Source organism: Anastrepha ludens, chromosome 3 (assembly GCF_028408465.1).
Source record: "Anastrepha ludens isolate Willacy chromosome 3, idAnaLude1.1, whole genome shotgun sequence".
Lineage (NCBI taxonomy): Eukaryota > Metazoa > Arthropoda > Insecta > Diptera > Tephritidae > Anastrepha > Anastrepha ludens.
Genome location: NC_071499.1, coordinates 38,966,033 through 38,988,433, shown reverse-complemented (window position 1 = coordinate 38,988,433; position 22,401 = coordinate 38,966,033). Strand labels below are relative to the sequence as shown.

Here is a 22,401-nt window from a genome sequence, read left to right as displayed (position 1 = left end):
TCGGTAACAGACAGCGCTCGTTGTTGGCGCAGTAACCGTCTAAACATTTTCAGGTACTTTAAACCAAGCACGATTCGCTGCTGGCTGCGCAGAGGAGTGTACGCATCTTGGCTACAACAGAATACTGAACTGGGTTAATGTTGAGTCTGGAAGCGAATCTGCTGTGTGTCACAATATGATTGACAGCAGTGTGGCTTTATGGATATTTTCGTGATGAAATCTGGTATTGCAAACGACTATATTCCAACGAAGACGAATGTTCCAACTAGGAGATGTATTTCATGTCCACTGTAGCTTTAAAACTTTCAAACACGATTTGTATATCGTAAATATCATAAATCCAAGCGGTATTTGGTAACGTCGTCTTTGACCTCGTTGGGTTGGGCGTCAATTAGCGAGATGTTGAAGAGTTTCTTTTGGGAAGAAAACGAGGGTTGTTTTCATACCCAAGGCAGGGACCAGACCCCTCCACGACTCAGCCAAGGACTTTAAGCTTATAAGTCTTACCTCATTTATCCTAAAAGTGCTTGAAAGATTGATTGATTATCATATCCGAGAACATATCGAATCCAAATTATCTCCAGCGCAACACGCTTACCTGAAAGGGAAGTCCAATGAATCAGCCTTACACGAGGTCGTAGGGACTGTGAAAAATCTCTGGAAGGTAAACAATTCACTTTGGCAGCCTTCATAGATATAGAAGGTGCTTTTAATAACATCAGGGCGAAGTCAATTATCACTGCATTAGATAGACTAGAGGAGGCAAGATCTATCTGTCTCTGGATCTCGTCCGTGCTTGGCTGCAGGGAAGTTAATGCATTCGCAGTCCCTCTTGCGTCACTAGATTCGTTCACAGGGGGACGCTGCGGGGAGATGTCCTTTCGCCCCTACTTTGGAAAGTTGCTATTGACGAAGTTCTGATAATGCTAAATAAGGGTAGAGTTAAGGTAGTAGCATACGCCAATGGTATCTGGACCGTTTCCCTCAGTCATAGCTGAGATTTTGGAAAGGTCACTGGATGTACTTAGTCGCTGGGCTGCCACTTGCGGCCTCCGAGTCAACTCTGACAAAACGGAACTGGTGCTATTTACCAGAAAATATAAATCTCCACCCTCTCGACTTCCCAAATTAAACAACCACGTTCTCCCGCTTTAATTAGAAGTTAGGTATCTTGGAGTGATACTTGACTCCAAACTTTATTGGAAGCTACACATTGAAAATCGGGTAAAGGCCAAGTTTTGCCAATTTTAACGTATGGATGCCTAGTTTGGTGGGAAGCTCTTTAGAAGGTCTTTAATAACACTAAACTGGGGAGGGTGCAAAGGACTGTATGCATTGGCATCACCGGAGCATGTCAGACTTGCCCCAATGCTGCCCTGAATGCCCTTTTGCACTTACTTCCCATAGACTCTTCAGTTATTTCCATCGCAGCTCAAAGTGCAATCAGGTTAAAGGAGATTGGCCTCTGGAGACAATCGCTCGAAGGACATGGTAACATTTTCTTGGCAACTAACACAGTGTTCCTCCGAACTTCGAACAGATCCCTCTATCCGCAAACTAGAATAGAGCAATCTTTCCAAATAGGCAAGATTGGATCGAGGGGAAAATCTGCACCGAAGCTTGCATCTCTGTATACACTGACGGTTCCAAAATGGAATCGGATGTCGGAGCAGTGGTTTTCTCTAAATCAGCCAATTTATCCATTAAACTGCCAAACACTGCTAGAGTTTTTCAAGCACAAGTCTTTGCGACCCTGCAGGCATACAAAATGCTTAGGGAACGCGGGAGCGAGGGAGATATTAACATTTTCTTCGATAATCAAGCCGCGATTAAGGCTCCTGTAAGGAGGAGATCAAATCTCTTGGGTGTGCAGGTGATATTTTTCTGATCTGGGTTCCAGGACATAGGAATATAGACGGAAATGAAATTGCTGATGAGCTTGCCAGGAAGGGGACTGAATTGGTCTCAGAGACCTCCTACCCGGTCATCGGCATCCCCCTGATAGTTGTTAAAGGGGAACTGCACAAATTATTTCTCAGTGAAGCGCAGAAAAGATGTAGCTCCATTTTCGCATGTGCTATTTCGAAAACCCTTTGGTCCCAATACGATATACGAAGGACTCAGAAAGTCCTTCGCAATTCAATTTCCAAACTCGTAGCTGTGTTTACCGGTCAATGGATAATCGGCACACACGCCGAAAAGCTAGGGTTACCATTCAACTTGAAGCTGTGGGGACCTTTCAAAGAAGGAGACTGTTGAACACTTTCTCTGTAAATGTCCGGGTTTGGCAGCTGGATGATTAAGGCCACTGGGCGCTCATTCCTTCGACAGCCTGGGGCAGTGCGCCAACCTAAACCCAATCAATCTCCTCCATTATATCACCAGTCTGGCTGGCTGTACATATGTAGATATCTGCCTATTGGAGGTCTCATAATGGTATCAAAACGGCGCTTCAATGCTACTTGAGGAATACCAGACCGGCACTTTAACCATTTCACCTCCCTACCTACCTAAGGAAGTGTATGCCCCCAAATATTAGTCGTATTAGTTAAAATGTTTGTGGTTGTCGTCTTAAAAAGAGGGCTTCCTCTTGTAAAGCTTTGCGCTACTTGTCATTGGAGATGGTTTTTGCGTCGCTGGTTTCAAGCTTAGCGCAATACCGCGTTCTAGGGCGTCTTATTTAAGAAAATATTTATGTAGCGAACCATTTTCTCAAAGACAGACGCTCGCTTACTGATGAGCCCTGCAAACCTGGTGAGGGTCTGCTGAGGGCTTATACGAAATACTTTATCTCGCCCTCAACGTAATTTTTGGTTGTTACCCAGATGAAATTTGATAGAAGTCCCAAGTTTTGAGCAGCTTGAATCGTGTGCGAAAGAATTCTTGCTGGTCATTTCCAACTGAATGATAGTCAAAAACTATTCCACCGACTTGCACTATATGCTCTACTATACGTGATAAGCTATGCAGGCTAAATACGTATTCAAGTTGATTCTCCAAAAACAACAACAAAACATTATCAAAATTAAAGTGTTACTATTTCCAACATAAACAGCTACCTGGTGCTACTAAATTAGAAAGCGACACACCTCCCCAAAACAAAACCAAATCAAAGTGCACATCAACACTTTGCATATACATTTGTATGTATGTGCGTGCATATGTATGAATGTTCGGGCCTGTGATGAGGTTATCGCTTCACTTCAAATTTGCTGAATCCATATGTCTGTATGTATTTACATATATCGTACATACACACGTTCATAATCGTATACGTACTTCAAATTTTTCAAGGCCTCTGGCCATTTGCGACACTATTATCAAGATATTTTCTGGTATCTGAATTTGTCAATACGCGCACAATAAAAATTTGCACAATGAAAAAAAAAACAAATACTCCACTTTATTTGCTAAAATTTAAATAAGCCCTGGCAATAAAAACGCCACAATGAAGGTGACTCTGAAGGTATATGGGGATGTAAGTATATAGTACGTTTTTATATGAGTATGCATCATACATACTTATGTGCACATAAATAAATACAATAAAGCACATATATATGTATGCCAACTGATAAATCAAAAATTAAATTTTATAGGTTGGCTATTTCACATTTATTTCGACGTTATTGTTCGTAATTTGTCTTTAATTTTACACTCGTGTCGGTGTAACCCACCCTAATTAAGTTTGATTAGCTGGTGCGACGTGCGACAATAGCCCGTGTGTGCGTTGCAATTAAGTACTGTATATACATACTTAGGTATACATATGTTTGTATAGATATACCTATCTATAAATTTATAAGGAAATTCATATTTTATAAAATGTATAAAAAAAACTTCTAGGCTTGTCAATCACAAAATTTTTGTTGAAGTATCAATAGCTTCGCTACTTGTGAGGATATTTTATTAAAATGAGATGGCAAAAGTTAAAAATATGTATTTCGTCAGAATGTGCAATTTATGCAATATTTATGAAATCGAACATTATTTTCCGTTACTGACCACAAGCCAGCGATAACTTAGGTCAGCTAAGGTTAAATGAAGAAAAATAATTCACTTTAGGCTGAATTTTATCGTTGTGTTAACACGTTCGCGGACGGGAAAGCTACAGCATTTATGTTCTTAGTGAAGCAAAATGACGTGAATACGAATAAGTTTTTATAAGTAATATATACATTTCAAATAATGACCAATTGATTCATATTATTTTACCTTTTCCCCCATGTATTTATAAATTTCCTTAAGGGGACAGATACCTGCAAAATTTCGAAAAAAAATGTTTTTTTCATAAAATGTTAATATAATCCATTAAGAATATGTCAAAAAAATTTTAACGTAAATTTAAGTATTTCTTATATTATAGATCGTCAATCGTGACGACTCTTTTCTTTGCGTTCGAGCGCTGGGAGAGGTATAGTTACGTTGTATTCAAACTTTACACGCGTCTTTCTCAAAACTATATTTTTCGAATTGGCGTACTCGATAACTCGAAAAGTTATTGACCGATCTCCTTGAAATTTTGCACACATCTTTTTTATGATATTACTTTCTATGTGGATTTACAATTGGAAATTTTTTCGATAAAATAATATTTTCGAAGCAAAAATAGTAGGAAAATTCGCCCCAAAATTCTTTTTTTTTAAGCATTTTATTCCGCGAAAATTTTATTTTCCGTTTTTGTTTAATTACACTAGTCTACAAGGAAAAGTATCCGAAATAATTTAAACTAATATCTGCTTCTCTGCCCATGCAAAATTCGGATTGATAACTAAAATTAATTTATTAGTTTGAGTTTTCGAGATATCCTAACCTAAAAGTGCAAAAAACCCCATTTTTGCCCATATTTGAGGTTATGTAGCCTTGCAGATGTTTTCTTTCACCAAAATTAAAGGATGGCATCTTTAAATACAATCCTTCTTTTTTCAAATGGCGTTTTGTTTGCTCAAATATCATTTTTTTTCGCAGAGATATCGCATTTTGAAATTTTCATGTTTCGAAATTTTCCTACACCTGAAAATCGATTAAGATAACATAGACATGATATAGTCGCTTACTAATTTTCTTGGGTTTGAGGGCCTGAAATATATGGATTAATAGTATGTAAATTTGGAGTTTGTGGGAAAGCCTGCTTGCGGTTATGTGGGTTAGCCTGCTCGCGGTATGATAGGGGTGGTTTCTAGGGGTTAGGGCTGTGTGTGACTCGGTACCCAAAGGTTAGATAGTGTAGGGATGTGGTGAGTCAGCACACTTATGGTGTGAGCCAAAATTTTAAGAAAAATAAGACTCAATTCAAGAAAATTAGTAATCGAATATATCATGCCTATGTTATCTTAATCGATTTTCAGGTGTAGGAAAATTTCGAAACATGAAAATTTCAAAATGCGATATCTCTGCGAAAAAAAATGATATTTGAGCAAACAAAACGCCATTTGAAAAAAGAAGGATTGTATTTAAAGATGTCATCCTTTAATTTTGGTGAAAGAAAACATCTGCAAGGCTACATAACCTCAAATATGGGCAAAAACGGGGTTTTTTGCACTTTTAGGTTAGGATATCTCGAAAACTCAAACTAATAGAGCAATTCTGAGGCCAGATTTGGATTCAGCGCATCATAAACCTTCGGAAATATATAGTCTGGTTTCTGGGTCTGAATGTTGGTTAAATTTTGTCGGCCTGTGTTATTATAGAAATTTTTGGTTTTTTGTATTCGGGTCACTGACGCCGATGCAACAATGCCCGCCGATTGAGAAGCCCCGGTGTGATCTTCCTGGAAGAATTGAGTGTACATCCGCCATTTTAAATGGTTAAAATAAAAAAAGAAATATGTATGCCAATTTCGAAAAAAATATATTAACTTCTTTATTTTAAATAAATAATTTTAAAAATGAATTCACATAAGAAGCGAACGCGAATATTGAGACTATTTCATGATTCTAATTTAGATCCAGATATAGGTAAGTATTACGGTATTAAGGGAATAATTGGAGAGGAAATCAGTAAAGTTGATGGAGACCTTTGTGATAGACTATGGGCCATTCAGCGAAAACTCAAAAGAGTGTACCCCTATTTGGGTATGGGAATAAATTTCCGTCCTTTCTTAGCCAAAGTTACGAATTATTTAAACAATTAAATAATACCTGATTTTATTATGTGCCATTGAAAGCTACAACTTTACTCCACCTTTCAGCCAGCATACGGATTCCTCTGACGAAAAATTTGAATTCTTTTGACTTCATCCATTCATTGAGTCAATTTGCGATGCTCTCGTAGGAAGTGAACCGCTCTTCAAAAAGGGGTGACTGTATTGATCGGAACAGAAGGTAATCCGAAGGTATAATGTCTGTGGAATATGGCGGGTGGGGCAAGATCTCCCAATTCAGCCCTTCTAAATATTTCTGGACCGATTTAGCAATGTGTGGCCTGGCGCTGTCATGCAGCAAAATCAGTTTATCATGTCTACCATCCCATTCCAGCCGCTTTCCTTTAAGAGTTCGATACAAACGCATTAGCTGCAGTCGAGAACGATTGTCAGTGATGGTTTCAGATGCTTTAAGGAGTTCATAATAAAGATGACATCCTTCTGATCCCATCAGATGCACAACATAACCTTTGCAGCATGAATCGTTTTTTTTCGCTGTCGGTGGTCCTGGTTCACCTGGCAGGCTCCAATATTTTTGACGCTTTGGGTTATCATAATAGATCCATTTTTCATTGTCAGTGACGATCCGATGCAAAAAACCTTCTCTTTTCTGCCGTTCAAGAAGCATCTCACACGTCACCAAACTGATGTGGCGCCCAGTTACCTGCTTTCTGGATCACTCAATCTATGCTCACAATAAAGGCGAAAAGTAAAGTATAAGGTGCCTTCCTTCTCTGTAGTGGATTCTGTGTTTATGAGACTAATGCAATCATATCTATCGAACGGCAAGTCATTATTTATGGATAACTATTGTACTATAATAGTGTCCGACTGAGCAATCGACATACCAATCGCAAAATGAATTCAAAATTCGTAATGCAGAAAAATTAAAAAAATGTGAACATATATGGAGAATACAGGGCAACGTCTATGTTAGTAAGTGGAAGTACAAACGGGATGTGCTTTATATCAGAACGAAAAACCATCCCAAAATAATTGGCGTGGAGAATTAATATGGTATCTCGAAGGAAAAACCAATAGAGATTGCTAATTATAACGCAAATATGTCTGGTATAAGATATCAGTTGGTACAAGAAGGTTCTATACAATCTATTAGATATTTCTGTATGGAATTCTTATTACATTTATAAGAAGATAAATGAATAAAATATTAGTCTCCTTTATTTTGGAGACAGTCTAATAAATACGCTTGACAATGGCAAAACAACAAACATATGTAATGTTAGATACGCTCCGGCACCTTTAGATTACAAACATAGAACCTGAAGTGCCACGCAAAAAATAATAAAACTCACATCATACCGATGTCAGAAATGTCATATAAATGAACCTCCACTGTTTCCTGGAAGATCACAATGTCTACAATTCAGATATGGCATCCTAAAAACATCATAATGTTGGACAGAAATATTTAATTTTGTTTTCATATAGAAATATTATGAAATTATGGATTTAATTTATTAATTTTTTATATGTAGACAAATAAAGACCTATTGATAGTTAAGTCTCATCGCATGAATTGAACGTTCGATAGTTCAATTTCCGGTTAAAGCATCTGCTACTATTAAAAGTTACGTATTTGATAGCCTTAGAAGCTGCATCGAGCACTTCTGTCTTAGTCCACTTAGTCTTCTTGTCCAGCGCTCGCTAAGTGTATATGTGGCACACTTTTCCAAGAGCATTGAAGCATTCAGATACGAACAAAAAGGAAGTGAGGCATTCACAGACTAATTTCGAGCGCACCATCAACATCAAGTATGTAGATTCGAACCTCCGTGCATGAAACCACAAAATTATAGAAACAAGTTTTTTCTAATAGCGGTCACTCCTCGGCAAGCAATGGCAAACCTCCAAGTATATTTCTGCCATGAAAAATTTCTCATAAAAATGATCTACTGTTCGGAGGCGGCATAAAATTGTAAATCCCTTTACTTGTGGAAATTCATTAAGACGCACACCAAAAAAGGAGGAGGAGCTTAACAAAACCAAACAGACTCTTCATATGAACGTATGTGAAGTTTCAGTTCTTCTGTCAATTCATTCATTCCTTACAAGTCATTTAGTATCGACGTGCCACAGTACCGTGTCACCTACAATGGAAAAAATCAAGTATAGTGCAGTGATTGAATTTTATTTCTGGAAAGTTTAGGTTAGTCAGGATGCTTGCCTAATGTAAGAGATACCTGCATTTGATTTCCTTCCCTTAACTAAGTTGCTTAAACCACTCTTCCCTTCAGTGAGACATTTTGCAAATTTCCCTGATACTCAATGAAATAATTACCAAGGAAAGTTTAAAAGCAAAAGAAATTTATGATCGAATGTTGAAAGTGTCTAAGGACTTTTCGCTATCAAGTAGTAGTACAGTAGAAAGATGGGTTACTGAATTTAATGGGTTGTTGGTCATACAAGCCTTGAAGACGATCCACGTCAAGGACGTCCAAAAAGAGCAACACCAAAAATCGTAGAAAAAATACAGGATATCGTATTTGAAAATCGTTGAGTGAGTGAAAGAGATTTCATAGAAGCCCTAGGCAACGCATTGGGCAATGTAAGTAATATTTTGACTGAAGTATTGGGTTTCAGAAAGGTATGTGCACAATGGGTGCCGCATTCGCTAACAATGAAACAGAAACTCATTCGAATCCGACTTTCTCAGCAAGATTTAGAGCATTTTTGAAATGATAAAGTGGATTTTGTGCATCTATTTATCACTGCGATTGAGACTCGGGTCTATCACCATGATGCTAAATCAAACCTAGGGGCTAAATAGTGGTGTGAACCTAGTTTTTCGGTTCCGAAACGAATTTGTGTCCAGAAATCGGTTAAGCAGGTGTTAGCATCAGTTTTTTGGAATGCGGAAGGAATTTTATTTGTGGATTACTTAAATTCATAAACAAATAAATTCTGAACATTATTATAACCTTCTAGACTAGCTCAATGAAAAAAATTATTGAAAAAATACACAGTTTGCAAAAGAAAAAAATTATTTTTCATTAGAACAATGCACCGTGCCACAAGAGCATTTTGACAATGGCTAAAATCATGAATCAAAGTTTGATTTGTTGGAGAATCCACCGTATTCACCAGATTTGGCCCTTAGCGACTTCCATCTGTTTCCAGATCTCTAAAAAAAATGTATGTGAGAAACGAGTTTTTTATCAAATGATGAGGCCATAACTGCTGTGGAGGCGTATTTTGCAGCCCTTCCTGATTCTCATTTCAGGGATGAAATTCATGAATTGGAATCTCATTGGAACAAGTTTATTGATGTTCAGGGAGATTATACTGAATAATAAAGTGTATTTCAAACCATAAAATTGTGTTTTTCTTATCGAACCGCAAAACTTATTGAACAACCAAGTCGTATATACAAAAATGCCGAAATATCAACAAGAATTTTCTCAAAATGGCAAATGCGTTCTTTTTTTTCTTGTGACCATTTATCAGATACTATGCACAATTTATAACCTCTAAACTGTTGATTACTTTATCGAAGCTTTTTTTCAAATTTCAGACTATGCGGTCTAAATAGGGCACCCTATATACATACATATATGCCTGTACTTGTATGTACACATACCTACATAAAGCGTACTTTTCTAGTTCATGCACTTAAAATGAACCACTTTGTCGCATATACTTTTAAAATGCACACACACACACACACACATTCATACCCACATATTGTTTTGATGCAACCAATCAAAGGTATAAAAATAAGATCAACACTTAATGGCATGTAATTCTCTTACATCATGCGAGTGTGCAAAACACATTGTTCCGACCACGTGAAGCGCAACGATATGCCAACAAAAACAACAAACAAAAAAATGATACAAAATAAAACGCTTAGAAATCAACTGTGGCAAAATGTTGGAACGTGCGAAATATTTCGATCTGATGGGAAGTGATCACATGAATACTGACTAGGCCTTGAATGGGCATATGGGGGTGTGTACAGCGTTCTACGCCCTGGGTAGCCAATGGGGAAAGTTGGAAGGTGGCAATAATAGGCAAAGCATTTGAGTGATTCAAAGATAATAGGCTTAGATAATTTTCGCAGGCCAGTGCAAATGAATAGTGTTAGTAAATAAATAAAATAAACATGCATGCAATCATATGTCGGCAAAAATTAAGATACAGTTGTGCTTGTCCATATATACACTAAATAGGGGTATACATTCATATATAAGTATGTAAATCTAGGTATACTATAACGTGTGTGACGAGGATATTACACAATAGATCGTGCCATTTGATGGAAAATGGATTTCCCGCTTTTTACTTTAGTGTATTCTGTCAAAAAAGTAGTATCGGTAACTGATAATTTAAAAGCCCATTTTAAGAAATTGTCAAATTCCTCAAAAGAGAACAGCATGTAAATAAAGAATATTAGGTCGGTTCATGAAGCAAATAATTTGTAAGACGTTTTGGTGTTCATGTATCCAAAAAACTTGCAAAGTAGGGGAAGTGAGAGGGCAAAATGACATTTCATTTTGAGGGGAAGTTGCAAGTTTGTACTGGATAAATTTTTCCTCATAAGAATTTGCAAGTGAGAAAAAAAGCTGATTGCAAAGTAAAAATTAACACGAATTAAAATTTGCGAATTGAGCCAATGTGGTAAATTGGAAAAAAGCTGATTAAAATGGAGAATGTAAGACAATATATTTTATATGAAATTCATAAAGTTTACTTGAAGTCATATATTAAATAGCACAGCCCCAATCTTTTTTCTTTGTTTTTTTGTCGGGACAGACTAGCAAGTACAGCACTCAGACACAATTAAGTCCCTTGTACTGCACTCGGGTTCCCTGTTTAATTTTCTTTAAATCTACGCGATCTCCGAAGAAATCTGAGTAGATTTTGTGGCGCTAAGAAGCCAAGGAAGTTAGCCTCAAAGCCCATTCTGACTAGAGAGTCAGAGATCTCGTTACCCACGATATCCACTTGTTCCGGAACCCATGTTAGCATCAGGTTATTATGTCTACCGACATAGTTCAGCCTGAATTGACAGTTCCCATTGTGTTTCAGCCTGCAGATGGCCTTCAAGGCCTTTCCTTGGATGAAAACATCAAGTGGTGGTAGACTAATCAGAGCATCTAATGTCGGCCCTAAAGTAGTTGCTCCGAAAAGCTCCGACGCAACAGATGGCCCCAGTGCGTTGTAGTCTCGATAAGGTCCCACGAGAGGGAGTCTACTCATGCAGACCACTGATGCATAGGTGATAATAGCTCTTATCATAGCCGTGTACATGGATCCATAGGACCTTGCTAGGAGAAAGACCCCACGTTTTTCCAAAAACACCCTTGCACTGCCAGAAAGCTGTCAGAGCTTTGGATGTCTTTGTTTCAACGTGTGATTTCCAAAGAAGTTTACTATCGAGGATTACTCCAAGATATTTAAATTCCTTGGATAGCTAGATTGTGACTCTTTTTAGCTTAGGCAGATCGAGTCCATCAAGCTTCCTTCTTCTGGTGAAGAGGACAATACCAGTCTTGGTGGGATTTGCCGATAGCCCATTCGCACAGCACCAAGTGTCAATCATATCCAAAGTTTTCTGCACTTTCCTACAAATGTTCATAAGCGAAGGGCCTATTACCAACGTCGTCCGCATATGTTTGTGCGTAGACTCCCGAGTCGTTTAAGGTAGTGCGCAGAGGATCGATCACCATGCAAAAGAGCATTTGGAGACAGCACACGCCTTGAGGGCAACCTCTATTAGCCCCGGCTGACACCAGCAGATCTTCCTCTGCTCGCACCGAGACGATTCTTTGGGCCAGCATCGCACGAATCCAATCACCATTGCTGCAGTCTCAGAAAGCATTGAAGGTATTTTTTGTGTTTTATGCTTCTACTTCTTGGTTATTAAGTAATTTGGCAATATACGAGTATATACATACATACATGCATAGACGGAAATGCAAGGAAAATATGAAGAAAGCTGTGATTGCCTCAATACAATTGCTAATGGAATGTTCTTCATCTGACAGCGATGATAAAAGGAAAAAAACCAATGGGGGAAAAATAAAATCATGTGATGCTAAGCTCGTTATTTTGCATTTTATTTGCTTTATTTTTGTTTTTTAATTTCATAGGAGGTAGCCCAACTGAAATTATTTTTAATTTTTGTGATTTTTCCCGCCAACTATTCAATCAGCTGTTCGTAAAACTTGCAAATTGTTACTGGTTTCGCGTTCATGTACTTTCTTTTATATTTTCCTCTTTGAGAGCAAATCCTTTCAAATTAAGGGGTCCCGGTGGTCTAGAGCTCGAAAATTTGGAGTATTTTCAGACATTTTTTACAATAAAAATAAAGAAAAACGATATACATATTTTTTAGGCTTTTTATTTAACTTCTTTTACATACAAAAAGTAAAGAAAAAAAGTTTTCTAATTTTAATAAATTTAAAAATGGCGCTGAAAATTACCCTGCAAAAAATTAGACCTGGACGGTGTTACCCATTTGGCTCTTCTATTTATCTGAAACACAAAGCTATGTCTCGTACTAGAAAAAATAAATTGACAAAATGGCGCGGTTTAGAATTTGGCACTCTAAAAATGGGGCTTTTTCAGTTTTTAATAGAAAAAAAACGAAATAATTGAAATAATAATATGATTCTAGTACGGGCGATAGCCATTGATGTTGTGAATAATATTTTAAAATTTCAGACGATTCGATTGAATGGTTCTTTTTTTTGACAACACCAGGTCGAAATAAGTAGTTTTGAGATAATTGAGTTTAAAGTTTTGACCATTTAAATGTGACCATTGATGCCGCCGCGTGACGAATTTGACTCTACCTGCTAAAACGGCTGTAGAATCGAAAATACTGGGAATATCCTTCCGAAAATTTGACAGTATATTCTTAAAAGTCTATACTTTCGAAATACAAAAAAAATTATTTTTTCGAAATTCTAGACCACCGGAACCCCTTAAGTTACTGGCAAGTTATTGGATAATTTTTACATGAACATACGTATTATCTGGGTGTTATGCAACAAAATGGTTATGAGAGAGCAAATTCGTCGAAAAAGTCGCGATTTGTGGAAAAAGCTCTAAATGAATTTCTAGTTAGGTGGGTTGAAAAGTATTGAAAACGACACCTATTAACCAATAGAGGAATCAAAATTTATAACCATTAAAAATTTCATGTTTCATTTGAATACACAAAAAAAATTATTTCGTTCTGTCAATTCATTCTTTATCTACGAACCATTTGAAGCTGACGTGTCAGCATATCATGGAAAGAACCGAACTGTGATAAAATTCTGGCGAGATTCCGAAAAATCATTACAGAGATAGTATTATTCATTTTATTTTTGCGTTCTTACTTATTTGCATACAAACTTATAGCTTGGGTGAATTTTTTCTCTTCTCAAAATTCAAATGACCACTTCGAGACCCTGTTTTCGAAAGATGTGATCTGATGACTGGAGAGTTGTTTTTTTTTGACGTGATAACGTCTTATAATTCGATGTAGCCGGCTGCACTCACCAAAAAATGCGTCGTTATCTTGCTCATGTGTCGTTACCTTGCTTGAACTGCAAGCGAGAGCGCGGAACGAACGACAAAGAGCCACAATCGGTCCCCGCGTTCGTCAACGTTCGACATCTGGCTCTCTCCTACTTAAGTGAGCATATATATGTATGTATATGCGCATATGTATATAAATTCACATATTTGTATTTGCATGTGCCTTCTTCCTGTGTGCATGTTAATGAACCATTTCTCTGTTGAGAATAGGACGATGATAGGAAAAGTAGGAAATGAAAGAGGGTGTTTCGAGTGTAATGTGTCTTGAAAAAGGCAATACCATGATGTTGCCTCTTAGTGTTGTTGACTTATTAACGTCCGATGCACAATCGAAATTGAACATATCTTTCATGAATTTGATAAATGTTTCGTAACTTTTCACGTTTGTGTAAATGCAACTTGATCAATTCCATAGCGATTCCATTTACCTCCTTCTCTATGCCCATACAAAATATCTATCAAACAAATAAAATTAAAATTTTGTTTTGAAATCTGCAACCATTCCATCAGTATTTTCTTATGACGTTGTCACGTTAAACTATCGTCAGTAAACCGACTTTACAGACAACTTCTTTTTTTTAACAGAAGGTATGCATACAAAAACACCTATTTATTTTTATTCCATATTCATATTGAGTATTACGTTACATTTAAAACGAGAATTATTGGAATTGTAGAGATAAGACTATTGTTTACGGCAAAGTTATCAGACAATGACTACGATTAAATAGTAGAGTGCTTACAAGTTTACTTTTGCAATAATGTGCAATTTTAGTGTAAGCCCACCTACCTAACGGCACGCGCGTAAAAACATGTAATTTATGTGAAGACATACATACTCACATATATATATATATATATATATGTATTAGGCGTTTGGCCGAGCCCCTTCTCCTAATTTTTTTTGGTGTGCATTTTTTTGTTTTTCTACGAATGGAGAGACCTACATTTTTATGGCATTCCAAACGACAGACGATTTTTATGAAAAGTTTTTTCATGGCACTCGTGGCTTTGTCATTGGCTGCCGAGGAGCGACTGCTCTTAGAAATAACCTTCTCAGCCGTTTAGTGTTCTGTGCCCGGGGTTTCGAACGCCAGCCCCACCGAATGGTAGTCACGCTCCAACCCATATTATTTATTAATCTGCACATACGTAAATAAAACTGCCGTGTTTGTAAGAGATTTACAATATTTTAGTGTTTTAGCGATTATTTATATCAGCGAAATTGGTAATTTCCGTCTGTCAACAGGATGTCATTCAAGTGCGAGTATAAGAATGTAATTAAGATTTTCTAGAAACATTAGAATATTGTAAGACGCACTTATTGGCATAGTATGAACATGAAATAAATACAATTTTATTACATCTGGACAAGTCTGCTATTCAGAAAAGTATCAAATAGGGACCTGACAACTTTTCAAAGAGGTATGAATTATTGTACCCATGTGGACCTCAGTGCCTACAAGAATTTTTCTAATATCTATTAATTATACGTCTTTAAAGAATTATTTTAAATTAGTTACAAGCGCTGACTAATAAATAACGAGATGTACATCATTTCATTTTGATTCCCCTTCAATATACATTTCTCCTTCAATCTCCGTTGTTCGAAAGAGAGCGAGAAGTTCTCTACCTACCAGCTTCTCTCTCACAGCTTCAACGGGCACAAATCTGGCTACTTCTAATGCAGATTTCACCTTAGAAATTATGAGAATGTCGCAATTTTTTTCAAGAAGTTCAGTGAAAACTCTAAAGTAAAAGTGTTGATTAGGTACACTTTGAAGGTTTAAAGGCGAAATATGTCTTACTCAAAAATACTTCACTTAGTTGTCTCATTCTGATAAGAAGTGTTAGACCACTACTTGTATATACTTTTAAAGTTTTAGCTTTTGTTAATTTTGCCAGTTCAGCTGTTGAGAAGAAGAGTACGACTGAGAAGAGGAGTACGTCTGAAATAAAGTGTTTCTAACAAAATCTATACCACAAGCAGAAGCATTGAAAATTTTAACTGCAATAGTAAATACAGTCATACTACTGGTACTATAAAGAGTGTTCCTATTGTGTTTATAACTGCCAAGTTTAGGTTATCCTTCCACCTCTGTGACTGACGTAAGCGTCGAAAAAGTTAAGAATATTGCACTCGAAACCCGACGTGAGAGCATTAGGGAGATATCAGCCGAAACTAGATGACTTACTTGAGTTTCAAAATGTCCCTACAGCCCTAGAACTATGGTGTGTTATAATAGTTCTCGTCAAAAAGTGCTTTAAAGTCACGAATTCGAAAACTCACAACATTTCTCATTCCTTGTTGCAAAGTTTGGATGAAATTAAAGATCTTGGCGTTATTTTTTCGAGTAACTTTTCATTTAATAGACATACATTTTAAAGCTTACTCGGTATTAGCTTTTTTGAAGCGAATAATTTAAATTCACTTCTTTTACACTTATTTATTTACTTAAATTATTATATCGTCTTTCATTCGATCCAATTTGGAATATGTTCTTTCATTTGGGTACCATCCACATAAACAGAATTGAACGTATCCAAAAAAGTTTTCTTAAATACGCTCTCCGTTATTGAACTTTATTGAACCGACTCACACCAGAAAAAAGGCGTCGTTGGACCGCCACTGGTAGGATCGATGGAGCAGGTTACCTAAGGGTAGATGGACGCATGAATTAACGCCCATCCTTACGACGTGGTTAGAAAGGAACCATGGGGGAACAAACTACCACCTAACTCAATCCCTGTCAGGACACGGGGTATTTAGAAAATACCTCCATAGATTTGGCAATGACAGTTCAAAAAACTGTCCAATCTGCACGGAGAGGGAAGAAGATGTTGATCACGTCTTGTTCTAATGACCAGGCAATGCTCCCGTACTCTTTGAAATTTTAAGAGGAGAAAATATAGCTGATTTTGTGCTGAAATCAACTAATAACTGGAAGAGAATCTACGCGCATGTAACACATATTCACCACGATCTAAGGCGCGGGGAGCTTCGTATATATGAACAATAATTATAAGCCTTTGAGCTAGTCAGTCTCGTGAGGTTATATCTTTTTGACAGTTCCGCGGGGGTAGTGGTAGATAGTGAAGAGTTGTTGAATACGTAGGTGTAGCTGAGAGGCTATCAGTCGTGCATACTCAAGGATGGTAGATATCAGGTTTACTCGATATATATATATACATATATATATATACATATATATATATACATATATATAATTGGCGCGTACACCCTTTTTGGGTGTTTGGCCGAGCTCCCCCTCGTATTTTTGGTGTGCGCCTTGATGTTGTTCCACAAACTACGGCGGCCGCCTATGCTCGATAGGTATGGTGAAAAAACATTTTTGAGGGGAACTTTGGATTCTACGTCATTCGTTTTGTGTTTTAAAAAATTTAGCTTTAGCAAAACGAATGACGTCGGCATATCTGTCAAATTCGCTCAAGGCCGAATAACGGTTTGCTAGGTAGTACACCTCTAAAAATCTTACGCCATGTTGCATACTGATATGCCGTACTCAAGAGAGTTTCGTCTTCAAGATTGTCATCCCAGAAAAAAAGTCGCAAATAAAATACAATAGTCATCAACCTATTCCTCGGTGCTTTGAAGGTCGTCTTCGAGCCTCCTGTTATTCAATCCAACTAGTTATTCAGACAAATCAAATCTATTAATCGTGTATACAAACTTATTAAGTTAATTTACCTGCATTCCACTCATATTTTTAATTCGAATTTCTTTTCCACTCTTTTATTGTGCTATTATTGTTGTTTATTATCATAATAAACGGAAATATGCGCAAAAAATTTGCAATAAATTTTCTTTTACGATAAGATATAATATTTTTATGTGCGCAGTTTAACTCATTGGACCCCACAAGTTATTATTGATATGAAGACTCTGCAAGTCCATTTGTCAAAGATAACAAACCGCTCTAAACATACGCTGACAATGGCAATTCAAATGTTTGTACACCAACAAGATAAAATTGATATTATGCACCGTAGTTAAGCACCACGATTATTTTACCTTGCAATAAAACCGTTTTTAGTACACTGTAAGACCCACCAGCCAAGAGTTTGTACCTTATCAGAATTACTTGTCGTTTACAACTTGAATAAAATTGTACAAATACATCAGTAGGTTGATGATATTAATTCATATAATTACATACCCCACTCAGCTCAATAAATTTATCTTTACTAAGCATTTATGGAAAGATAATTGTTCAGCTATGCCATATACTTATAAAAGAATGATGTCGAATTGGGGATATAAAGTGGTGGATAAAATTTATTTTTATTGGATAACAGAACGCCTTCGAGTTAGTTTTTAAGTGATGAAGATAAATATGCATATATGTATATATAACACTAAGCTGCAATGGCAGTAAACATTCATAAAAGCCGTACTTTGACGGAAGAAGAAGAATATGATAAATGATTGTTTTCCTAATTTCTTGTTTTCACATTTATTTCGTGGAAGTTGTTTGAAGTTAACTTTAAGCCAAGAGCCTACATTAGCAATCCGCAGAGGGAACATTGAAAGCAAAGTAGCAAATCCATAAACATACCATCGTGAAAAGATTTTTAGAGGTGTACTACCTAGCAGACCGTTATTCGGCTTTAAGCGAATTTGACAGATATGCCGACGTCATTCGTTTTGTGTTTCACTTAGCTAAAACTAAATTTTTTGAAACACAAAACGAATGACGTACATTCCAAAGTTTCCCTTAAATATTTTTTTTACCATACCTAAAGGGTAAATCTGGTATCTATTATCCTTGTATACATACATATCCCCTGAAGCTGCGTTCAAATATGCATCAACTCCAAGGATGATACATAGATTACCAGGTTTGCTATTTAGCTATGGTGAAAAATAAAGTTGTGAGGGGAGCTTTGCCTGTCGTGTCACTCGGGAATTAAGCAACTCAAGGCCTTTCTATTCGCCATGTCCCCGCTCGCTATCTTTGTGCTCGATTAAATTGCCGAAAAAATTTCATTTGAAAGCAACAACAAAGTGTTGCCACTAGCGAGAGTGGCTTTAGCTCATGACGCTGGTATAACTCACTGTCGTACAAACACATGTCGTTTAAGGCAGCTCTATTCTCGCGTTTGCTATTTAGCTATGGTGAAAAAGAAAATTGAGAGGGAAACTTTAGCTACCACGTCACTTGGGGATTCGGCAGCCGAATTCTGCACGATCATTTCACATGTCTACACACAGTCGTCCAATCAGTCGTTGTTCAAAGGGCATTGCCATTGGTTGATTTTTTTGTTATATCAACAACACAGTTTCAGCTTTTTGTTTACACACCTGAAATTACCAAAAACTTTAGGTTTTGTTGAGAATATTGCTGCTGTAGCGTAGTGTTGTTGAACAACCTGCAACTTTGATATATCGAAGTTCCCTACAATTAGGCATTCATGAATCGACTGTTTGGTGAATTTTACTTGTTAAGAGACTGGATTTTATAATTGTTAAGAGCCGACAATCTAGGCTCGTTTTTTTAAAGGCCCTTTAAATCTAATTTTCAAAAATTTAATAAATTTTCATCAAAACTTCACACTTTTCAACCAGAGTTTTTAAAAAAATTCGGGTATACAGCTTCATAGACCTTCGCAGTCACTCAAGAATCTCGTTTTAAAAATTTTATTTGCTGAAAAACGTAGAATTCTTTTGAAATTGAATTTATAACAAATTAAAATTAATTCGGGATTTTGTTAGTATAGATTAAGTAGCTAAAGCGAACTTTTAAAAATATTTAAATAAAGTTTTGTAATTCGTTTGTGACTGATTGATAAACAAGGTAGACAATAATTTAAAAAACGTTTTTATTTGATTGGCTATAATTAATTGCTTAAAATGGATAGCCGAGTACTGAATCCAAATTTACTGCTGAATTCATTTATCGGATAGTCGGCGGAGAACTAAAAATTATAAAACAACGAAATTTTTAGTATTCTGATTGATGCTTGTTTGTTGTGATTAGTTTAGTTTTATTTATTTGTTTCATTTCGTATCTTTAATTTTACCTAGAACTTATATTTTTGAATGGATTTTCAAAATAGAATTTTTTGTCTGCGCTTGAGGAAATTCACAACTAAAGTATGAGTATAAAAAAACGCCAAATCAACTTTATATGATCGAGTGTCAGATTTAAAATTATCAAAAATAAAAGATATTTTCTGCCTCCAGAAGAGGAGAAGAAAATAACGGAATGGATAATACAAAAGTGCAAATGCGGTTAAAGAGACTAGGCAAACTCGGCTCAAGTTACTTTTCAGAAAAAAATCAATGTTGGTTCGTAGAGACACGGAAAGCATTAGCAAAGCCAGATCAGTCCTATCAGAGAGTTCGTTACGACAATGGTTTTCAGTTTAGTATTCAGAAATTGAACAATATTTCTTAATTGCTGTAATCCTTCGCATACGAAATGCAAAAAGAACCCCCGAAATCGGTTATGTTTTACATTTATTTACAGTTGCTCCATTTTATTTCTTTTTATTTGTGTATTCAGCAGTTGGACGTCTCATTTCGAACCCATACTCGGTGATAGCAATAGTACAAAACTCAAATTTGCACATTTTTGCATGCATGAATTTTGTTTTTGAATTTTGTTAGATGGAGTGTCCAAATTTCATTTTCATATTTTTGCACGTATTTGTTTTTTTTTTTTGAGTATCAAAATGTAAACAAATTATCTAAACAACAACAAAACGCAGATCACTTGTACATTGAAAGAAAAACACAAATCAGATGTTCTACTGCTATCACCTAATTTTATGTGCATATCCAGCAGTTTAACGTTTAGCTGGAATTTCCCCCTGAACTTTCCTTTCATATTTGCTGCTCCTTAATGTTCCCCAAATAGAGAGACCTACAGTTTTATGCCACCTCCTATGGTTCTTATGAGGAACTTTTTTATACAATGAAAATAGAAATATACTCGGAGGCTTGCGACTGTCTTCCGAGGGGAAGGCATACTGGTTATATCAACTCAAGCAGGATATTTTGTGTTGTTGCTTTCCACGTAATTCGCTGAATTTCTTAGAGTCTTTTGCAGGTGGTGTGCTAATATCTATTCAAATTGCAATGCCTTTGAACTTTTAACTTTTTAGAGAATTTTGTAATGAATATTGTAATTATTTTATGTTTATTTATTAATTAGTTAATGTTTTTAAAATATGTTCAGCCTTGTTAAATAACTTTTTTGTTTCAGAAATGTTAAAAAATATGTTGATTTTTCCAATGTCCGACTACTGAAGCCTAAGTGTCCGAGAACTAAACAAAATACGTAACCGGAACGATCCGGATTTATATCCGGTCAAGGACTGCACGGGCAATGTTTATGCTGCTACAACAGCAACAACAACAGAACGAAAAAAAAGTAACGCCCTTCTTAAGCAAAACGATTACAGTGAAACCAACCATGGGCGGGCACTAACCGTCAAGCAACTTTTGCCCACCCATGAGAGGTGTCCGCTCAAGGGTAAGGTGCTTTTTTCAGAACTTTTTAATTTTTTAATTATTTAAATAAAAGATATTGATATTGATATTATATCATTTAAATAAAAATGTGTACGTATTTTTTCAAAAGTACAGATTTTATTAAGGTGCATAAGTACATTTAAGTAACAACGAAAATAGAAATAAATATTACATTTTAGTCAATAAACTAGATAATTAGATTCATTACATAAAAACTTGGCAATTGTCGATTGAAGTTTTTCTTTTTTCCTCACACACAGTCATTGTCCTCACACATCCACTTTGACGATGAGTTTTTCCAGTTTGCAACCTGATAAGAAAAATCGGACGCATACATACATATATACTAAATGTAATGAATTCATAATTTTTTATCTGGAAAAATTATATAATTAATTAAGACAGACAAATTGATTTCCTCATAAGCGTTAATAAAATCACGGCGCAACACACTAAATGTGGGCATACAAAAAGTCACATCTTATCCGGTAAGTCCCCTCTTTTCCATTTAGTAAGTAAGTAACTGCTCACTCACATTTTTTTTATAAAGGGTGGTTAAATTTCAAGGGCCGATGTTGAATGTGAACCACACCTAAACGTCAACGACACCGTTCGACTTCTTTCTTTGGGGTTATTTGAAAGAAAAGGTGTACGTCGATAAGCCAGCAAAAATTCAAGAGCTAAAGGTTGAGATAATTCGGCACATTAACGGCATAGAACCTCAATTATGCCTCAGCGTCATCGAAAATTTGGACCCTCGGAGGAGGTGTGCCGCCGAGGCCGCGGTGGCCATTTTGTTCCATACGTAATTGAGCCATACCAATATTATCATAATAAAGAGAAATGACAATGATTTTCTAAAAAAATTGTATTTTATTGAAAATCAACACCGGCCCTTGAAACTTAACCACCCTTTATTTGTCCGCCTGTGAGGATTCCGCGTCTGTCAAATCGTGTCAATTTTATGAAAAATAACTTTCCTTGTCCGGAGAAGAGAGTACCCGCTTAAGAGAGAGTAATTTGTTCCGAAATTTATACCTAAACTTGGTGTAGAAAAAAATATCCCCCTAAGGCAGATGTACGTCTAATAGAGGTGTCCGTTAATAGAAGTTTCACTGTAATTAAAAATAATGAGTTTTATAAAAAAAATATTTATTTTTAACTGATATTAAAATATTTACTGAATTTAAAATAAGTTTTATAGTAA

At 36.3% G+C, this 22,401-nt stretch overlaps 1 long non-coding RNA gene across 1 annotated transcript in view; it reads left to right on the top strand.

Moving 5' to 3' along the window:
• The window catches only part of LOC128857775 (uncharacterized), a 45,492-nt gene extending 23,489 nt beyond the window's left edge, over positions 1 to 22,003 (top strand). The window contains exons 2-4 of the long non-coding RNA XR_008453946.1: positions 20,926 to 21,195; positions 21,455 to 21,682; positions 21,745 to 22,003. This is a non-coding gene — a long non-coding RNA (uncharacterized LOC128857775). The remainder of the gene's footprint in view (positions 1 to 20,925; positions 21,196 to 21,454; positions 21,683 to 21,744) is intronic.
• The last annotated feature ends 398 nt before the right edge of the window (positions 22,004 to 22,401 follow it).